This window comes from Falco biarmicus, chromosome 5 (genome assembly GCF_023638135.1).
Source record: "Falco biarmicus isolate bFalBia1 chromosome 5, bFalBia1.pri, whole genome shotgun sequence".
Taxonomy (NCBI): Eukaryota; Metazoa; Chordata; class Aves; order Falconiformes; family Falconidae; genus Falco; species Falco biarmicus.
In genome coordinates, this window is record NC_079292.1 from 38,995,461 (window position 1) to 39,014,380 (window position 18,920).

Below are 18,920 nucleotides of genomic sequence, written 5' to 3' on the forward strand. Positions count from 1 at the left end.
TTGGGATCTTTAGATTAAACAGTTTGAGGATGTCATACGTTTACTTTGCCCATACACTTCTAAAATGTATTAACTAGGAGAGAGGGAAGGTAATCACTTATCAATTTATTCCTTTGTTTGCAATGTTCAGTAAGAGGGGCCAAATTCAGAGTTTACTGCTACATCTGTTTATGTAGATCAATTACTCAAGAAGGGCAAGGCTTGGCAAGTTGTATCTATTTTTCAAGGCATGAAGTTTAACTGCAGATTTTATTCTGTGTAGGATGGCGCTTAATTAGTGGTAAGCCAGTGCTGGGTGGGGGGGCAGGCTTTCTTTGTGATGTTTTCCTCAACCCATTGCTAAGCTAGAGCTATATAATGAAAGCTGAAGTCAGTTGTGTGGAGTACCTATCCAGGCATTTTAAACATGAAGAAAATTCATTTTTGAATGGGTGCAGATGATATGCTTGCAAGATTATTCTCATATTAAGTCCAGTCCGAATCAGCCTGGAGAATGTATTGCTTTTTATGGATGCATTGACATAGCAGTCTAGCACATGCACATTTAAGGCACAACAGTCATCTTTGATTTTGTGTATATAAAGTATAACACGTCAGAATCTTTGTGAACAGGACTAGAAGGCTGCCATTTCTGCTAGCACTGTTATTAACGCTACCACCAGTGTTACTGTTAATAAGCACAAAAACCTCTAGAAAACTAATGGTGAAGTAAACTGTTAGGGCAGAATAATGAAGGAGGAAGTCCTTTTTTTTTTAAACACAAGGTGTAAAGTTTATTTGCCTCCGTTCACAGTGATCCATATAGTCTAAGGAACCATTTCTATGTTACTGTTTCCTGATTTTAACATAGATCTGAAAATATATTTTTTTTCTTCTAATACATGCACTGGAAGGCCAAATAATGCGACCAAGTCTCTGAGATATATATTATCTTTTTTAACATTGAGGTATTCTTGTTTAGTTTGACTCCTCAGCTTCCAGCATGGTACATCTTGGAATATCTAGCATTGCTGTTTAAGGAAAAACAAAAAACCAAAAAGACAAACAAAAAAAACACCAAAACCACCCACTTTATTTTAAAACTCCAACTAATTTATACGATTATTTTAATTGTATTTAATTAATTATTTTAATACGCCAACTAATTAAATAACTGTTTCTTTTAGCTGTTCCTCCATATCAGATTGCTATAGTTTCTTAAACAGTTTCCTTTTACTACTCAGTGCTGAGGTTATGGTCTGAGATTTAAGATATTGTGGACTGATTCCATTAAAAGAAATTTGTTACTGTTCTCCATTTTAGAATTTTGGTGAGGGCTAAACATGAATCCCAGAATGCAAATTTTCTTTTACTCTACTGAGTTCCTTATAAATGTGAACAACATTTTTGAGTTAAGAGGATTTTAGTTTCATACTGACAATTAGTTTGCTGCTGATACATAGAAGTTTGTCACAGAATTTCAGGAAAATAGTAACGTCTGCAGTCAAATATGTTGGAAATGAAAGGGAGGAAATCTATTGTTTATTTCTTGGAGACATCTGGACAGTAAGGTGTTTAAATTAGGATTTTTTTCATTCTTTCTGCTGCATTCCTGCTGCATCCTTTTTTAACTCTTTATTTGTGTTATGCCTTTCTAGACTGTAAACTGGTGGAGAAAAGTGTACTTATGATTTTAAGCAGTACTTAAAATCGTGAAGATACCCAATCAAGATAAGTAACAAATAATAGCATCTGTTGTCAGCATTCAACTAAATGAATGTTTTAAAATATAAACTTGTAAAAAAAAAAAAAAAAGAATTATTATTGAAGGAAACATCTCTTCTACTCATTCAGAAATAATACCTAAATAGCACCACATACCCTTGTTGTTTCAGGTTTTCTCTCTGACTTACAACATTTATGTCACATACATAATCAGGATGTCTGATATTTCTGTGACAAGGTTTTGTAATGCCAGTTTAGATTTACTTATTCAGTGCAAACTCTCTAAATTAAAGTTATATTTACATTTTAGTGCAAATGGTAAGATATGTGAATGAGAGTGACATCAAGAAATATTCATATCTTTTTTACTTATGATTAAAACGTTTGGGAAAAAATATTTTTGATAACTCAAAAAAACATTTCTGATAACTCGGCTAGAAATTGTGTTTTCATTCAAATTGTCTAAATCACAGAAAATTTAGATGGGTTTCTTTACTACCTATTTCTATTGATGGATATTTATAAAGGATTAGATTGATTAAAAGACTGATATTTAAGTTTATGATTAATTATTTGGTATGATGAAAACAAGCATGTTGTTGACAAGACCTTCTAGCAATATGTTCCTTCTGATTGATTAATGCCAGTAACACAAATGTGACAGATGTCAATCTGGCTTTTAAAAAACCTTCCAACAGTAAACTTCTGTATTTATCCCATTTAAAATTTGAAACTTTTTGTAAGTGTTGAATTTGATCTTCAGCTAAAGACTTTTAAAAGTATTATAAATAAAACCAGAGTATAAACAAGTAAAATAAAAGTATTTTCATTTTAGTCCCAGATGATTACTGGCAACTGTGACCTTGGGAAGGACAACTTCCTTACACCAGTTCTGTCACGATGCTTAATTTGTGAGTAAATAGGGCACAAATGTCTACTTTCATTATTTTGTGTGATAAATGTGAAAAACCTCCCCCCATTTTTACTATTAACTCTTTCTCAAACATGTGAATTTTTTTACACCAAAGCCCTTTCTTCTTCTCAAACTATTAAATCCCTGTGCGTAAGTTTTCAGGCTGGGAATACAGCCAGACTTCTGGCAGATCATTCTAAAGTAGTGCAATAAGAAATTGCCATAGCAAATAATACGGCCTCAAGTCTTTAGTTCTCCTAATTGGGCCATATGAGATAGTAATGCCTTTCTTGTCAGTGCTTATTATTTTAAAATGTGAATATAAAGGGAAAGTCATCAGGGTTCATTTTGATTTTATTTAATTTGTCTTGAGTGTTGTCAGAGAGCACTGAATAATTCAGTTTTAGATCCTCAGGGAGCAGACGTTATCATCTACATAAGCAAAAAAGTAATTTTTCAGATACTTACGATATTAAGCATTAAAAAGTATGGGAAAGAAATGTGAAAATTAAAGTGTATGGAATTTATAAATGACCTCTGATTTATATAACTAGTGTAATAAATATTACCTTATATTTCTAGGTAGTCACAACTAACCTTTGATTTCTTATGTGAAATAAAAAACCCCCAGCTTTTAAGAATCTATGATCTGATTTTAGCTATAGAGTATTAGGATGATGAACAACATGCATTTTTCTGAAATGAGTTAATAAGAATCTGTATTCCACCAATGAATACCATGTGAATCTGTAGCAATTGCCCTTTTAACCCTTTAAAATAACCTCATACAACAATTTGTTCATTAGACCTCGTGTCTAAGGAATACAGACCTACTGTCTCTGTGCTGTACTCTTGTTTTGGCTACAAAGTTAGAGTATGCATGCATATTTATTTCCTAAAATCTGATTTTTGTTGAGCCTAACAAATTCTGGTCAATGTTGGCAGTGCCACTGGCACAGGGGAACTGTCTGATCAGGTCTGCTGTTGGGATGTAGACGCCTCATGGTGTTCTTGATGCAGCCCTTGCCCACATGCTGCTGGTCATCAACGTTGCAATGTACCCAGCAAACTCTGCTAGTGAATACAGAACAGATAAAGATTATTTCTTAGAATTATCTTGCACTTGTTAAACACTCGCATGCTCTTGTCAATAATTATAATATTGTCCTAAAATCTCACGATACGTTTTATTTTGATATCTGTTGAAAATTGGATGTTGTCTGACAATGTCAGCATATATGAAACAATAGCTATGAAGAATTTCTAGTCTTTGTTGTTGCATGGAAATAAGTTCTTTCATTTTATGAAATGTTCTTTTTTTATTATTATTTTTTTCTTATAAAAATGTATTTGATATATATCTGTAAAATAAAGAGCCAGGAAATGGTGTAAGATAATCATGAAAGCACAGACTATGTATCATCTGATCAGAGAATATAAAGGAAAGGCACAACAGGCATGGAGAGAAATAAAGCAACTGAATACTGGAATACAGAGTCCTCCTGACCCTGCAGGGTGGGAAAATGAATATAGCATTTGAATAAAACAGCAAAAGCTGAGTACTGCACAGCCATTTTGTCATTTAGTCCAGCAGAAATAAAACAATAAATGCAGCAACGGAATCCAGTGAGAATTTCAATGATGAGGAACTGTTCACAGATTCCATAAAACGGTTTTCACAGTAGACAGGGTGAAGATCACTGTACTGTCAACGAAGTGGGTGTGGATAATGGCTGCCAACAATCCAGAGTTGGTAGTGACAGTGGATATACAACAGAGGTCAAAAGTAGACTTCTGAATTTCAGGCTAAAGGAGACAAATAAAATTTAGAAGTGACAGGAAGCCTGTTATTATGGCTAACATTTCCTACTTTTTCATCAAGCACGAGTGTTGGTGGCTGATAGAAGAACAATGTGCTCAAAGAAATCTTACTCACTCTGAAAGAAGTAGGTGTACCAAAACAAGATGTTGCCCATCATAGCTAGGAACATTTCTGAGCCAAAGAGGAAGTAGCTGGAGAGGTATGAGACCAAGTGTTAAAGAATTGTTATCAAACAACGGATGGTCTTGTGACATAATTTCAGACCACAATCTTGGATTTCTCACTCTACAAAGAAAATATAAATTGACATGCCTAAATACCAATTTTTCTAACAATGAATAAACTGGGAGTGGAGGTCTGCAGCATTCCTTTTCTTCAAAGGAGACAGATGTGTGCAAAAATTGCTGTATATTACAGTTCCATGCATAATAATGCTATAAGGAGTCCTTTAAATTTTAGTCTGAGTACCTGTGACAGTGACAAAGTTATATCAAGCTTGAATATACAATTTAAATCAAATAGTTAAACCTTCTCTCCTACATTAAGACAACAGGGAAAACGAAAAAGCATTTAAAAAATGACAAAAAGGAATGATCAAGCCACACCAATGTCCAGAGCTTTTGCAATGGTAAGTGATTTCTTAGGGGGTTTAAGGAACTGTTAGCAGGAAAGGGGGTAAAGGGAAAATTTAAAAATTAGAGGCTTTGCTTTAATTTAAAAAGGTAAGTCTCTGGTCTTAAAGCAAGAGAAGACTGACAAAAGTGATTATTGTGTTAATTAAGTCTTTAAATTAAATTAAAGTAGATTTCCATTTCAAAATACAAGTATTAAATACAAGTTGGTTTTGCATCAAAAAGAACTTCATGGTGTATATGGAGTGTTGCACAGCTCTTGTACAGTACCACTGAGCACTGCACCTAGCCCACATCTCCTAGCAAGCCCTGATAGAAAGTCCCTCTCATACTGCTGCTGTTATAATCCAGGTTTCCCTGCTCTGGCAGTTAGGCTGCCACAAGAATATTAAGAGTCAGGAGCAGATGGCTGCAATTTTGCTAATATATCAATATCCATCCTGTAACTCCATGTGTGTGACTGTAATGACTTTCAGAAGATGGTGTGTTCCCCTGGAGATATCATTGCTGTTTCTGCCTTATGCTGGGCTGATGGCTGCAGTCATCAGTACTTGGTTGCTACAGTGGCTAAGCTTCCCTTTACACCTGGTATTGGAAAGACCTGGAGGCCCATATTTACTCAAAGAAACCCCTATATTATCCTTATTAATAATAAAACCATTTTATAGGGCTATTGATTTATGAATTTGTTTTCCTGTCTACATAAATGTATCCTGAAATGAAAATTAACAGGAAAAAAACAGATGTGGGCTAGGCACACCTTTCTTACCAAGTGGAAAACTTGAAAAGAGAACAATTGGTCAAGGCAGAATAGAGATGCTACGGGTTTATATTTCACCTGGCTTATGTTCACTGTACTTATTAAAGGGCATCTGCCTGCATAAAACAATAAAGGAGGACCATAATGTCTATTTCAAAATGTAATAAATGGTAAAGGCAATGGTGTAGTGTGTTTGAAATGGGCTTTGGGGCAAGGAGGATAAAGGAGGTTTTGTACAACCTGTTGCATTCTAGTCTTACATACTGGCTTGGGAGCCCTTGGCCCGCTGTATGTGGCAGTTGTACCATTGGTAGATAGGCATTCAGAGATAAAAGTAGCACCAGCAACATTCATGGTGGGTAGGTGGTAGGAGGGAGTATCATTCACAAATGTTATAGGATATTTTTTTCATTCTATGAAAATATTTACCATATTAATACAACTGTATTCTACAAAGCCTTAAAAGGCTGTTATGATTCTTGAAACACAGAAACTTGCTGATGACTAGTATGTTCTGGGAATGTCAGCAGTCACAAATTACATTTATTTCATGATTCAGTATATTTTTAACTAAGAATCTGCTGCTAGAGCTACTTTCATTCTTGTAAATAATTACAAGAAGGTGATCTTTCATCAATTTATGATGAAATGGTTTTAATTTTATTAGGTAAACAACTACATTTTAGAAAAATAAAAAGCCTTGAAAGCTATGGAATAACTTCAAATGTAATGAGAAGTACTATTAATATTATGTTTGTGAGGTGCACCACATATAGCAGCACTTATAAATGCATATAGCCATGTTTTAAAATTATCTCTAATTATCTTTCTTTAATGCTCACCTAGAAATAACATTATTTAATGACTTAACAAAACTATTTTTAATGTTGTGTTAGGTAATCCTATGTGCACTTGCAAAATCCTCCAGAAAATCAGCAATACATTTGCAAAGATATGCATCTGTTTAACTTAAGTGAAATGTTGCTCATTTGCTTTAATGTTAAAGCTACATATATACTTATATTTATAAATATGAATGTCTCATCATAGTGTTCTGTTCAAGTGTTATAATTTTTAACAAACTTGTATATAAAAGAAATAACTAGGAAGAATTTCAGTAAGTAATCTGAGCCAGGATTGTTTGATTATTTTTTGTGACAGCTTCTAACTTTACTGACTGGCATTTCACTGCAATCGAGCAAATATGTGTGTTTTCTTTAGCAATCCTTCACAAACTTGGAAAGAGATGACTATAAATATCCATAAAGACAACAATGTGTCATTCACACTTTTCCCCCCTAATAGCCGGCTCTTTGACAAAGTATATAAAAAAAAATCCATATATGCTTTTTTGCTGACCACTTTGAAGCCAATCAGTATCCTGCTGTAGCCGTGCTCATTGCTTTGTTTGTATGAATCCAGTGCTGGTGTTCTTTCCAGTAGTAAGAATGTAGGATCTCAAATGACTTTAAGTATTAATTTTGTTCTCTTTGCAAACAGACAATGAGATCCTGTCACAATATCCTGTGTAATAAATAGTACTAAAATAGTGCTAATAGTGTAATATTGTTTGTAATAAACAACTAGTAAACAACAATTCCTATGCAAAGAAATGACAGTGAGAGGCAGTGGGAAGACAGGGAGATTCACTTCACCTGCTCATACAAAGAATGTATTAATGAGCAATGGAAACTTTTTAATTTTGTTGGAAATTTAACAAAGTTTTGCAGTTGCTAGAACAAGGCCTACGCTCTTTGCAACGCACTGTTCACCACTACTCAATTAAGTGAAGCACCCCCTTTATATTGTTTGTCAGGACAAAGTTAGAATTAATTTTTTATACATTTTCTACTGCTGTATCAGCAACCTGTTTAAGAGAAATATGATTGTGTGGATGAAGACTGTCCCATTCTTCATTTCAGTGTCCTTTGAGGTTCTTCTCTGCTGAAATAGGGATGTAAATCTGGAAGATTCTCTTTTATTATTATATAAAAATCAAATTCACTCATATTTAGACAACCATCTTTGTACATTCTAAATGTATTTCATTTTCATGGGCACTACGAAAAACTGCTGCTAGGTTGTAAATTGAAGAAACAAGTTACCCAGTGCATCTTTCTCAGGCCAGCAATGATGCACTTGGCATATAGCAAGATATTTGACATTATCTTACATTTCTTATCATTTTGGCATAGGCCTAGTGAGTTGTCTAAATTCCAAAAGATGGTAGCAATTTACTGAAGACAATACAGTTTATTGCATCCCTCTCCTCCATAATGTAGTCTCAAGAACCCTTGTCTGGGCCTCCTGTGAAAAAAATTCTAGGGTGAATGTAAAGGGGCTGAATATGAGTGAGAAAAATATCTCTCACTGCTTGTCTGGAATATCACATTCTACTTAAAAACACTGAATCTTTCCTGACCCCTTCTTTTGTTAATCATCCGGGAAACTACTTCAAATAACTCTTGGACTGGAGAGACAATCTCATCTCCACCTCTTAAACTTTACACAGTGGGATGTGTGATAAACCTGAATAAACAAAATATCATTATTTTTATGTATATTTATGTGCTAATGTTAGACTATTCCCAAATGAAAGAACTAACTTGAGCTCTAATAATCTAAATGTCCCTTATCTCTCCCTAAATAATTACAAAACCCCAGAAGTAGCATATCAAATCTACATAACTTCCCATCTAACTTAATTTGAAGACATCTTTAATAAGAGACTGTGAATGGAAATACGCTTAGGTAACTTTATGTTCATGTCATTCTCACATGCATCACAATGGGGCAGTTTTTGAGCATAATATGGAAAACATCAGACTTTTCATTTTGTTCAAGCAGATATTTAGATATTCTAGGAAGCACTGACCAGCCTTTGTTATCTCTGTACTGAGAGACAGTGTTGATGATTCTACCATCATTTCTAAAACCCCATGGAGAAGCACGAATATGGGTGTCTAGGAGCCATTTGTTTAGACTACAGAGCTGCAACAGGAGGAATTTGTACTTTAAAGCACCACTTTTTATATCCCTTGGAACAGTAGTATGTGCAGCTATTACAATGATTTAATATCCGTGTAAACCTTTCTTGCAGTCATTGCATAACACACTTTCTAGCTTTCCAACCCTATGAATTACAGACATTAAAAGTCAATTCTCTCCTAGGCTAGCTGTTTGTCGTTTGAACGTTTGAGCTTGTGTTCTTGCCATATCTCCCTTGCCTTGAGTTCAAACTTGCCAAAGCTTTAGCAGAAATTACGCAGTGTGAAGAAGCCTTTGATTAAAGATATTGATAGTTTTTTGGAACAAACTTACTTGATTTGTGCAAATTATGCAGGAGATGAATGTCAGAATTCAGCTCCAAAGCAAGCAATATTATAGGGTTTTTAGGAAAGGTCATCCATAAGTACAATGACAGGATTTCTTTTTTAATTGCATAATAGTTCATTTGAATAATTAAATATGCTCCTTTCAGGAGACAGAAGGAAGCTCAACAGAAGACCAGATTCTCTTCTATATAACCATGCTTATATTTTTTGAATATGCGCAAGGGAATGATTTTGTTACTTCTATTTTTTAAATCCTCAGTATAGGAAATGACTATGCACTTCTGACTTACTAGAAAAAAAAGTAATCTGTATGTTACGTAAAGTTTGTTTAAGATCTCCCTCTTCTGTGTTTAATGAAATGTGAAATGACCTGCTTGCATGATCTCAGAACAGCAAAAGCTAGGACACTTTTTCTATGTGTCTGCACACCTGGGTGCATATACACATATACTGCTCCTAATAAGATCAGAAAGGAAAATCACTTGCTTCCAAGCTTCCACTTGCTTGCTTTGTTGAGACATCCCTCAACCCACTTCAGTATGGGCTCCAAGCCTCTGCAGACTATCCTTTCTAGAATGGGACATTTATTTTTTTCACCTTAAGATGGATTTTCAGTCTTTTTGAAACTATGTGCCTATTCAGATCGAAGCTGTGAACAGTGTTGACTGGAAAAGTATGTAAGCCTCAAACCTCAGATATGATGAAAGGGAAGTTACCTTCTTTCACTTATCAATTAAGATTTTTTTGTGCTCGCATAAGAACTAAGACAGCAATGATTTAATTTTGTTCTTCCTGAGAATTTTTTGATCTACATCTCTTAGAGCTTTGGTATATGCCGTAATTATTGAGATATCAGGTATCTTGACAGGAAATATGCTTACTTTATATACAATATTGAAACAAACTGGTTATCCAGCCTGATGTTCAAATCACCCTTACAAGAAATTATATGCTTGCTGATCATTCCACTCCTTGCAAAAGTAAACAGTGTGAGCCTTTGAGAGAAGAACCAGATGAGTTGAAATTGTCTCAGACAACAAAAGAAAAGGAAGTTGGAGTTTTTAGAGCCTGAGTGAATGACACGCATTTTCTTATTCACCAGGGTCTTGGACAGTGCAGAGTACAAAGCACTTGCCTCTTGTGATTTATGAAATTATTATTTTTCATAAAATATTGGATATATGAAATTGCAAATGTAATCCTGGGTCAGACAGATAAAAATTTGAGTGTTACAGATAGTCAAATACAGCAGTGTGGGTTGTGTATCAACTTCTTTAAGAAGGAAAAAATATTATAAAATTCTCCTCAGTTTGGAATTCCATTTTTTCCACTTGTGCTAGGCCCATCTGTCATTCATAGGTTTGAAACAAGATGGAAATGTCATACGTATTCTATAGGAAGGAACTTAAATTTTTCTCCATGCTAGTATTGTCTTGGAGTACATTAGCAAACTAATATAACATCTTTAGCTTGAGAAAATATTTTAGTATTGCTATTCTATAGCCTATTCATTGAGGTTTCTCCACATTTTTTTAAAAATATCTGAATGTACATGGCCTATTGCAGCAGATTCAAATTAATGTGGATTGGTTGGTGTTTTTTTTTTTATTATAATCTTGAATTTATTGCTCACTTTTCCAAAGAGGCCAATATCAGAGGCCACGAAGCTGATGATACACATTATTCCCTGGTAAATTAATAGAAGTATGAAATGGCATTATCCGATTTGCAGAGCTGGCACAGAGGGCTGGACTGGGGAAACTAAACAAGGAAAAGAAAGAAGTGGTTTTATAAAGGCAAAGATATTTTTATAAGGGATTTTATAGGACAAGGTTATTGTAGCTATCAATCTTTTCACTATCAGTACAGACTTCCTTTGCTTTATTCAGAGGTTCAAAAGCCAGTCCTGAGCCTTTCTTCCAGTCATATTTACATCCAAATTATTTCAGTTTTTGACTTAATGGAACAGGTCCTAGGTGGCAGCAAACTGGCGATGACTGCAGTCTACTACTGCATATAGTTCCTAGGAAGTCTATTGCAATGCCATTGTCTCCTGACCATCCTCACCAGGCTTGGTATTAAAGAGTTTGAGTCCCTTATTGCCCTTTTCCCTGGTGAGAAGGCTTTTCTAAGGAAAGCTGTGTATCTGTAGCCATCCCTTGACAGTGGTGGGCTCATTCTCTCTTTGTCCCTTAGCAAAAAGTGAGAACAAACAGGCCCTTTATATTCAACTTTGGTGATTTCTCTTTATTATTATTGCAGAGAGAATGGAAAGGAAACAATGCTGCACAAAAATGGAAAACAAGGCAGCACGGATTGGATGCACTTGGCAAAGCATCACTTGTCCGCAGCAGCTGTTTATGTAATTGTACTAAAGCTGTCATCAGCTTCATAATGACAGAACAGGCCTTTTTCCTTGCTGCCAGTTGAAATTTGCTTACTGGGAAAGCAGCTGAAAGATACCAACAATAGCAGCCATTTAGCACAAGGAGCAGATTTATAGGGGACAAAGTTTTGGCACACAAGACATCTTGCTATCAGTTATCTGGGAAATTGTTGGCAGCTGATATTAGGCTTTATCCCAATTGTGTTTTAGTTGGGGTTTTTTTTGTGTGTGTGTTTGGTTGTTTTTTTGTTTTGTTTTGTTTGTTTGTTTGTTGTTTTCTTGGGGTTTTGTGTTAGTTGTGTGTAACTCTTGTGCTACAGGGTTCTTTGGAATGTTTAAAGTCTAACAATTTTAACTGTAGAGAAACATGTGTACACCAATCCCTGTTTGAATTTACTTCTCAATTAGAAGGATCTAATTAAGTAAGAATCTAACTGAGTAAGAAACAAGTTAAAGTGATCAAAGGCAAATGACTGAATTCCACTACTTTCTCATACTTGCAATTTCCCAACATTGAAAGAGTTGGCTGGTATAATTACAAGACTAGTATCAATTATCTGTGAAAAGCATGAGGACTGAGAGATGTTCCAGAAAAAAATCATCTTTAAAAATATCGAGAATAGGACTTGGGGAACCTGATCAGCCTCATGGTACTTCCAAGAAAGATCTTGGTGTGGGTGTGCCCTCTTGGAATATACTTCCAGGTGTGTAAGGGTCAAAGGAAGCTGGACTAGATGACCTCCACAGGTCCCTTACAACCAGCATTTCTGTAGCTTGATGATTCTATGACTGCATGAGATGATAGGTTCACCAGGACATATGTGAAAGCTTTTGTATATATCCCTTTGGAAAATAGCTTTTTATAGTATGGGAAATTGCAAGTATGAGAAAGTAGTGGAATTCAGTCATTTGCCTTTGATCACTTTAACTTGTTTCTTACTCACAAGATCCTTCTAATTGAGAAGTAAATTTTGGGAGTGAGAATTTAATATGAGTAGAAATGAACACTCATTTTATTTGAGCAAAATAAGCAAGCTCATTTTGTTAGGCTTTACCATTGAGTGTAATTTGTGACATCATATAGTGAATTCCATGGGAATGCAGGTGTCTAAGAAGGAGTCATGTTTTTAAACACATCTGCTCATTTGGATTCTCTGTAACTTCCTTTCTTTTTGGAGACAGAAACATAAACAGCTTAAAGAAAGAATATTTTAAAGAAAGATTTGTTTCTATCAGTTTGGTTTTAGGGTGTAATTTCATGGTGTGTCTTTCTTAATGTATTGAATACAGTGTAGTTTTGAAAGCTTTCTAGAATGTAATTACAAACCCATGTTTGAGCAATTATTCTCTTTATTACATTTTGACTGGAATCATGAGTCTACATAGCTTATTTTCTACATTAAAACCTGGGTTTTTTTTCTCTAGAAACATGACATTTGCCAGCGTGACTGAGACAGCTTAGTGTAAACCTTCTCTTTCAGTAGTGAGCTTGGGAGATATCTGTTTCACTGTGTCCTAAAGCAGAGTCAGAACAATACACTTCAGTAGTTCATCCTCTTGTAAGGAATGTAAATGCTATGTTGATTCCAGCATATATTACTCATGTCTACTGATTCGACTTATTCTCCACCTTTTGTTTGTGTTTGTTTCTTTTTTTGTTAGAATAAGAAGTTAGCACTAACAAGTAGCATAGTCTATGCTTAGAAAAGCATAAGAACAAGAAGCTACAGTGACAATGTACAGAAAAGCTCAGGGGCATAAAATGTCTTCACTTTACTAACAGAAAAAGTAATTAAAAAAAAAGATGGCGTAAACTTTTTTCATTAACTGAATTGTGATTATGAAATCAGGTTCATATTTCCTCCTGGATAATTTGGTGTTAAAGGGGGATTCTTATAACCTGAAAAAATTTTGAATTGAATGCGGTCTGTGCTGGCCTTGGAATTGCAGTGAGGCTCACTGTGTTGTAAAGACACACTTAGGCCATTGCACAGAAAGCTCCTCTGTCACTTTTACCATAGGGAAGTATCTGCTCAGCTACAGCAATACAGATTTTAGATATTTTTACGCTCAGCAAAATCTGAAGAGAAGGTACATGATTAAGTGCAAAGCCATTGGGTCCTGACCCTGACCTGAACATAAATGTTTTGCTAGTATATATCATGGCCACTTCCTCATTGTACAACTAGGATTAATTAAATGGGTCATTCATACTCCTTAAGAGGGGCCAATCACCTTCTCATGCAGCAGCAGACTGTGAACCTTTACTCAATCTGATGTACTCTGCTGAGTACTTTCTAACGTTACTGACTTCTGTGAATAATTGCAGAGGTAAAGGCTTCATGGTCCGGTGTTTAAGGTATGTTAATTGCCTTTAGTTTCACTTCTGCCTACTGGACCTGTGGGATCCCAAATATAGAGAAGATGTTTTATGCTTGGCCTTTATTCTGTTGTAGTCACTTAACAAATTATCCTTTTAAGGAGAGGCATATATCCTTTATTTTATGATGAAATATCCTTGTCAGGCAATTATAACAGATATGCAGAAAAAAGGACCAAGTTTCTGAAGGAGAACCATTTGTATACCTGGAGCAACACTAATGCTAACAACCTATTATTATAAATGTTTGCTGAACCTTAACTCTAGTCAGATGTACAGAATATCCAATAAATTCACATGTCCTTGACAACTCTTGCAGGAAAACCTTTCTCCATGGGTTTATAAGCAAATTGGCATGAAAATCATAATTTTAGCTTCCTTTGAGCTTTTTAGGTACCTGTCAAAAACACTTTAGAATTTCCATCTCCATGACCTAAACTCAGAAACTGTTGATGAAAACAGCTTGCAGGTTTTCTACTTTAGAAAATTTTGTGAAAGTTGAGGTACTGTACCTCTTTACTGGAAACAATGCTGATGCTGGTGTCTAAAGTCTTTTTTTCAGCTGTTATTTATCTCAAATGCCTAGATTTGTGCCTTTGATAAGGTGGATGATTATTTCTGGTGTTTCAGTGGGATATTTCTAAGGTTATATTCCATAATATAGGAACCATACCTACTTTCTCCAGGGACATAATTCCATGGTATTATGCATTGTGGTACAGAGAAACATTTCTGAATGAACTTGCTTAACTTATTAGTAGTAGTAAACTGAAAGATACCTGCAGTATGAAGTATATTCCCTTACCAGTGATCTTTTGGAGGGAGTTGAACAGAAGAATCTTTTTGAAATTGAGGTGACTATGGCAAAAAATGACATAATAAAAGCTAACGATTTCTAGCTGGATTTTACGCAAAAGTCTGATGAGGATTAAATAGCTGGTTTATTAAAAACTTAGGATTTAGTGTCTACCTGTCAGCAAACGTGTACGCGGGTATTGAAAAATCCTGTACAGAGTAGTCATTGAAAAGACCTATAGACTTGATGCCCATATGAGGCAATTTAGCAGAAACTGGAAAAAGAATTAAGTGGACACCGGAGTACAATATGAATTACTGTGAAAGAATTAGCATGGCCCTGTGAAGAAATTTCCTACTTCACAGACTTCTTGTTGTGTTTTTTTTTTTTTTTTTAAGAGATCAGGAAATGTGATCTTGTTCATATACTTGGATTTTAAACAGGTTTCTGCTTAATTCCAGGATAAAAGGGGTTTGGGAAAATTAAGCAGAAATAATAGAGCAATGAGGAAATGTGCCTGCTTGTGTAAATGATTGAGTAAAAGATAATAAATAGAAGGTAGGAGCAAATTTTCAGGTTATTCAAAGGAGGCATGTGACAAATGGAATTCAGGGATTAACCTATGGTATAGGTTCCCATACAGCATAATGGATCACATTTCCTATGTATGTATAACACAAAATGTTTTCTTGTTCTCTACCATCAGATACCTCAAGCACAGTCATTCTTTCCACATACACTAACTCTTCCAGTGGCAGGAATGTCTTTTCAGATTTCACCTGAATTCAGACTTTGGAAATTTTTGTATCAGTCCTGTCTGGCTCTGAAAAAACAGCTGTCACTGAACAGATGTATGCAATCCTTTCTATCACTTGCATAGGGTTTTCAGGTTGGTTCTGAACCAACAGAGGTTACAATAATTTGAAAATATAACACTATGATGTTTTATCTTTCTGATGAAGATAAAGTAATCCACAATTTAAGCATGTATAAATCCAAGTTACAACACATATGTAAACAGAGCTAACTGTATTAAACCAGGTAATGGACATGTTCTTATGCTTTAATTCACACCATCCTTACAGGAAGCTGTAATCAACATGGCAAAAACATGCTAAATTGGTCAGCAGGCTAAACTTACACCTACATCTGGATTTGAGTATCATTTTTGGGGACTATCTCTGAAGATTACTATAAATCATTGTTTCATGTCCTTGAATGTTATAAAGAAGCATTATGAACAGAGGTCTTGAAAAACAAGAGGGTGAACTTGTCTGGTGCCATCTTAAAATGAAATGAGGGTGAGTGAATATTGTTGCTTCCATTAAAACTGCAATAAACAACTGAAATTAAATATCCAGACTGTAGCAGCTTTGGAGAAATATTGAGATTTTTAAGAAGTGATGATTCTTTAATGAGAATAGTTGTAAGTGTAAACAAGAGCATTAATATCATATTTTCCTCTTAAGCTTAACATAGAAAGCTGTGAGAAAAAGGTTTTCTTTTGTTAATATTTTAATTTTCTTGTTACTTACTCCTGCAGTGAAAAAGTTGAAATATTTATGACAGAAAACTGTGGTGCTGCAGTGTGATGTCTAAACTAATATTGCCCTAAGCCACGAAGTCCACTGTGCAAAGCAGAGTCATGCAGAGCAAGATTTGTGCATCTGGAAGGAAGATAATCATCTTCAGTAAAGCTTACCAGCTTGGTTTCATCATTATGCCAGTGTGATCATACTGCTTTCATAGACCCTGCTTGAGAATGTGCATCCTCTGCATCTTCTGAAAGTTCCAGACCTTGGGTTAGTGTGCAAAAGGCCATCGTGACTGTTTGTGATGCATTTATTATTGTCAAGAAATATGTCAAATAAACAAGATTTTCCACTGAAAGTTGTCTTTATGGACCATTGCAGTGCTTGGAGGGTATGACTATAAGAAAAATGTATAGAGGAGAAAATATCCTTGAAAAGTGTTTGTCAGTATGCTCTATGAGTACACTAGATGCACTGCATTTGTGTAAGTCAGCTCAACAGTTAAAGTGAAATGTTTGTCCTGTTATTTGTACCTTTACATACTGATGTTACTGGTACAACATTTACCTGAATCCCACAGACTTTATTTAGGCTTTTTGCATATAATCTATCTTAACTAACTTTAGATGTTTATATTGTAACACCTACATTTGTGCTAGCAGCCCTTTATGATCAATTACATAAGATATTGAAATGAGACTAACTGTAATTCAGATAGGCCTATTTCTTCACAATGTCAGACTACACCTAATTCACATACGGACATCTACATCATAGATTTCTGAAGTCAGGCAAAATTAGTCTTAATTCTGTATATTTTTAAAAAACAAATTGGCCGTGTTCTTAAGCCTCGAGCTATCAACAGATATATGAAACAGCCTTCATCTGGGCAATTTATGACGGCTGAAGATTTAATGTACAATTATGGCAGAACTACCTTCATATGTGTCCTTTGGTTCATGCACAAACTTTTTTTTTTTTTTTTACTAAAACTGCTGTACCTTACTTTTCTGATACATTTGTTTTTTTGGATCTTTTTTATGAAACCACCAAAGCATTGGCCACTGTGCTCTGGTAACAAAATTACAATGACTTTCCTTCAATTAAAGGTAATAAATCAGTAAAGCATCTCAGTGCAATTATTACTGTTATTTTAAAAAAGACCCTAAATCCCACAAAATTCCTGCAAATGAAGTTTAATCAAAGACAAAAGGTGAAGCGAAATCCACAAAGTAATAAATCCTAACATAATATTAAATCATTTGAAAAGTGATTTACAGTACAAAAATTAAATTTAGAATACAATCATGGCTTAACAGCATGCATTTAGTAAAGTAATACTTCACTGACATACAATAGCAGTACTTTGGAATAAAGAAAGTTGCTAAACAGAATATATATTAGTAATCTGGAAAAACCTCACCAAGACATGTCAGACCACTTACAGGGATGCTGAGAAGGGGGCTTTGGTCTCTGTCTATACAGCCAGGACACTGTTGATTCATGAGGGCAGCCATACCTAAGTGCTGAGGGTCTGGCATGGGGCAATGGGAGCACATAGAAGCACGGGGCAGGTGCTCCTGTTGGGCCAAGGGCAGGAGGTGCCCTCAGGGATGGATGCAGGCCCACAGCAACTGTCCTGGGGTTCAAGGCCAGTCCTGATGGTGCCATGGTCCCCTGGATTCCCAACCACCTCACAAGGCCATGGGGATATAGTGGGAACATTGCAGAGCTCAGACCAGGCTGGCATGGTGGGGTAGGAAGGACAGGGCATGTGGGTGGGCCAAGTGCCGTAGCATGGTGGCCAGGGCATGGTCGCAGACAACTATCCTACCTTTAGTTTCAAAATTTAAAATACTTCGTAATAAGTGTATTTGTAAAAATGTTGGGTTTGCCCATTGCAGTGTGTAGCTGTCTGTATGCCAGCACTGCACTGTGGACACTTAAAAAAACCTGGCGTCTCCATGCTAAATCAATTTTAATCTTATTTCGTATATGGTATTAAGTAGGACTTAATACTTACCCCAATTCCTTTGTTCCAAAAAGAAGATTGAAACCCTGGCTGTGCATTGTGAGAATTTGGATGGATGAAGCAATTCATAATGATTGAGTCAGCTCTTTAATTACAAAAGAATGAGTACAGGGTGGTTGCTTGTTCCTTGCCCTCAGAAAGGCAAATATTGACCATGGTTTTCTGCCATTAAATTTGATCAGGGTGGCAGAAAAAAAATAACTCTGTTACAACTGCACATGTAGAGAATGATTAAACCATCAAAACATGATGCTGTCCTCCCAAATCACTCCAGTGTGCACTTCAGATCCACTTATCCAGAAGCTGGATACAAGTGTTCACTTCTTGTTTTTCAATATAATAGTTTCATTATAGATGACAGACTATCCTTGCAACAGTTCTAGGTATAAAGTCAATCTTTACTGACATTCCACTGTACTGTATATGTTATATTATATTTGTTTTCAGTTGAGCACAAAAGGATGTGTGGCAGTATCTCTGTATATACACTGCTGTATAGTCATTATTTCTAAAGGTTGATGTTCTAGAACCATCCGCTGCCCCTGTTCTTGAGAAATGCATTTTCACATAAATTGTTAAATTGCGGCACAGGTCTCAGACTAGCTTTCTCTCACCTAACTGCACACAT

General features: G+C 35.4%; 1 long non-coding RNA gene across 3 annotated transcripts; it reads right to left on the bottom strand.

The window, feature by feature from the left end:
- Positions 1 to 3,790: 3,790 nt before the first annotated feature.
- On the bottom strand, positions 3,791 to 18,388 carry LOC130150207 (uncharacterized). 3 transcript variants are annotated; one of them, XR_008822144.1, is made up of 4 exons: positions 18,284 to 18,388; positions 16,431 to 16,510; positions 4,554 to 4,630; positions 3,791 to 4,423 (listed from the first exon to the last, which is right to left on the bottom strand). It is a non-coding gene; the product is annotated as an uncharacterized LOC130150207 (long non-coding RNA). The 3 variants fall into 3 exon arrangements; XR_008822146.1 differs by having other exon boundaries at positions 16,431 to 16,525; XR_008822145.1 differs by lacking the exons at positions 3,791 to 4,423; positions 4,554 to 4,630 and adding an exon at positions 11,387 to 11,618.
- Positions 18,389 to 18,920: the final 532 nt, after the last annotated feature.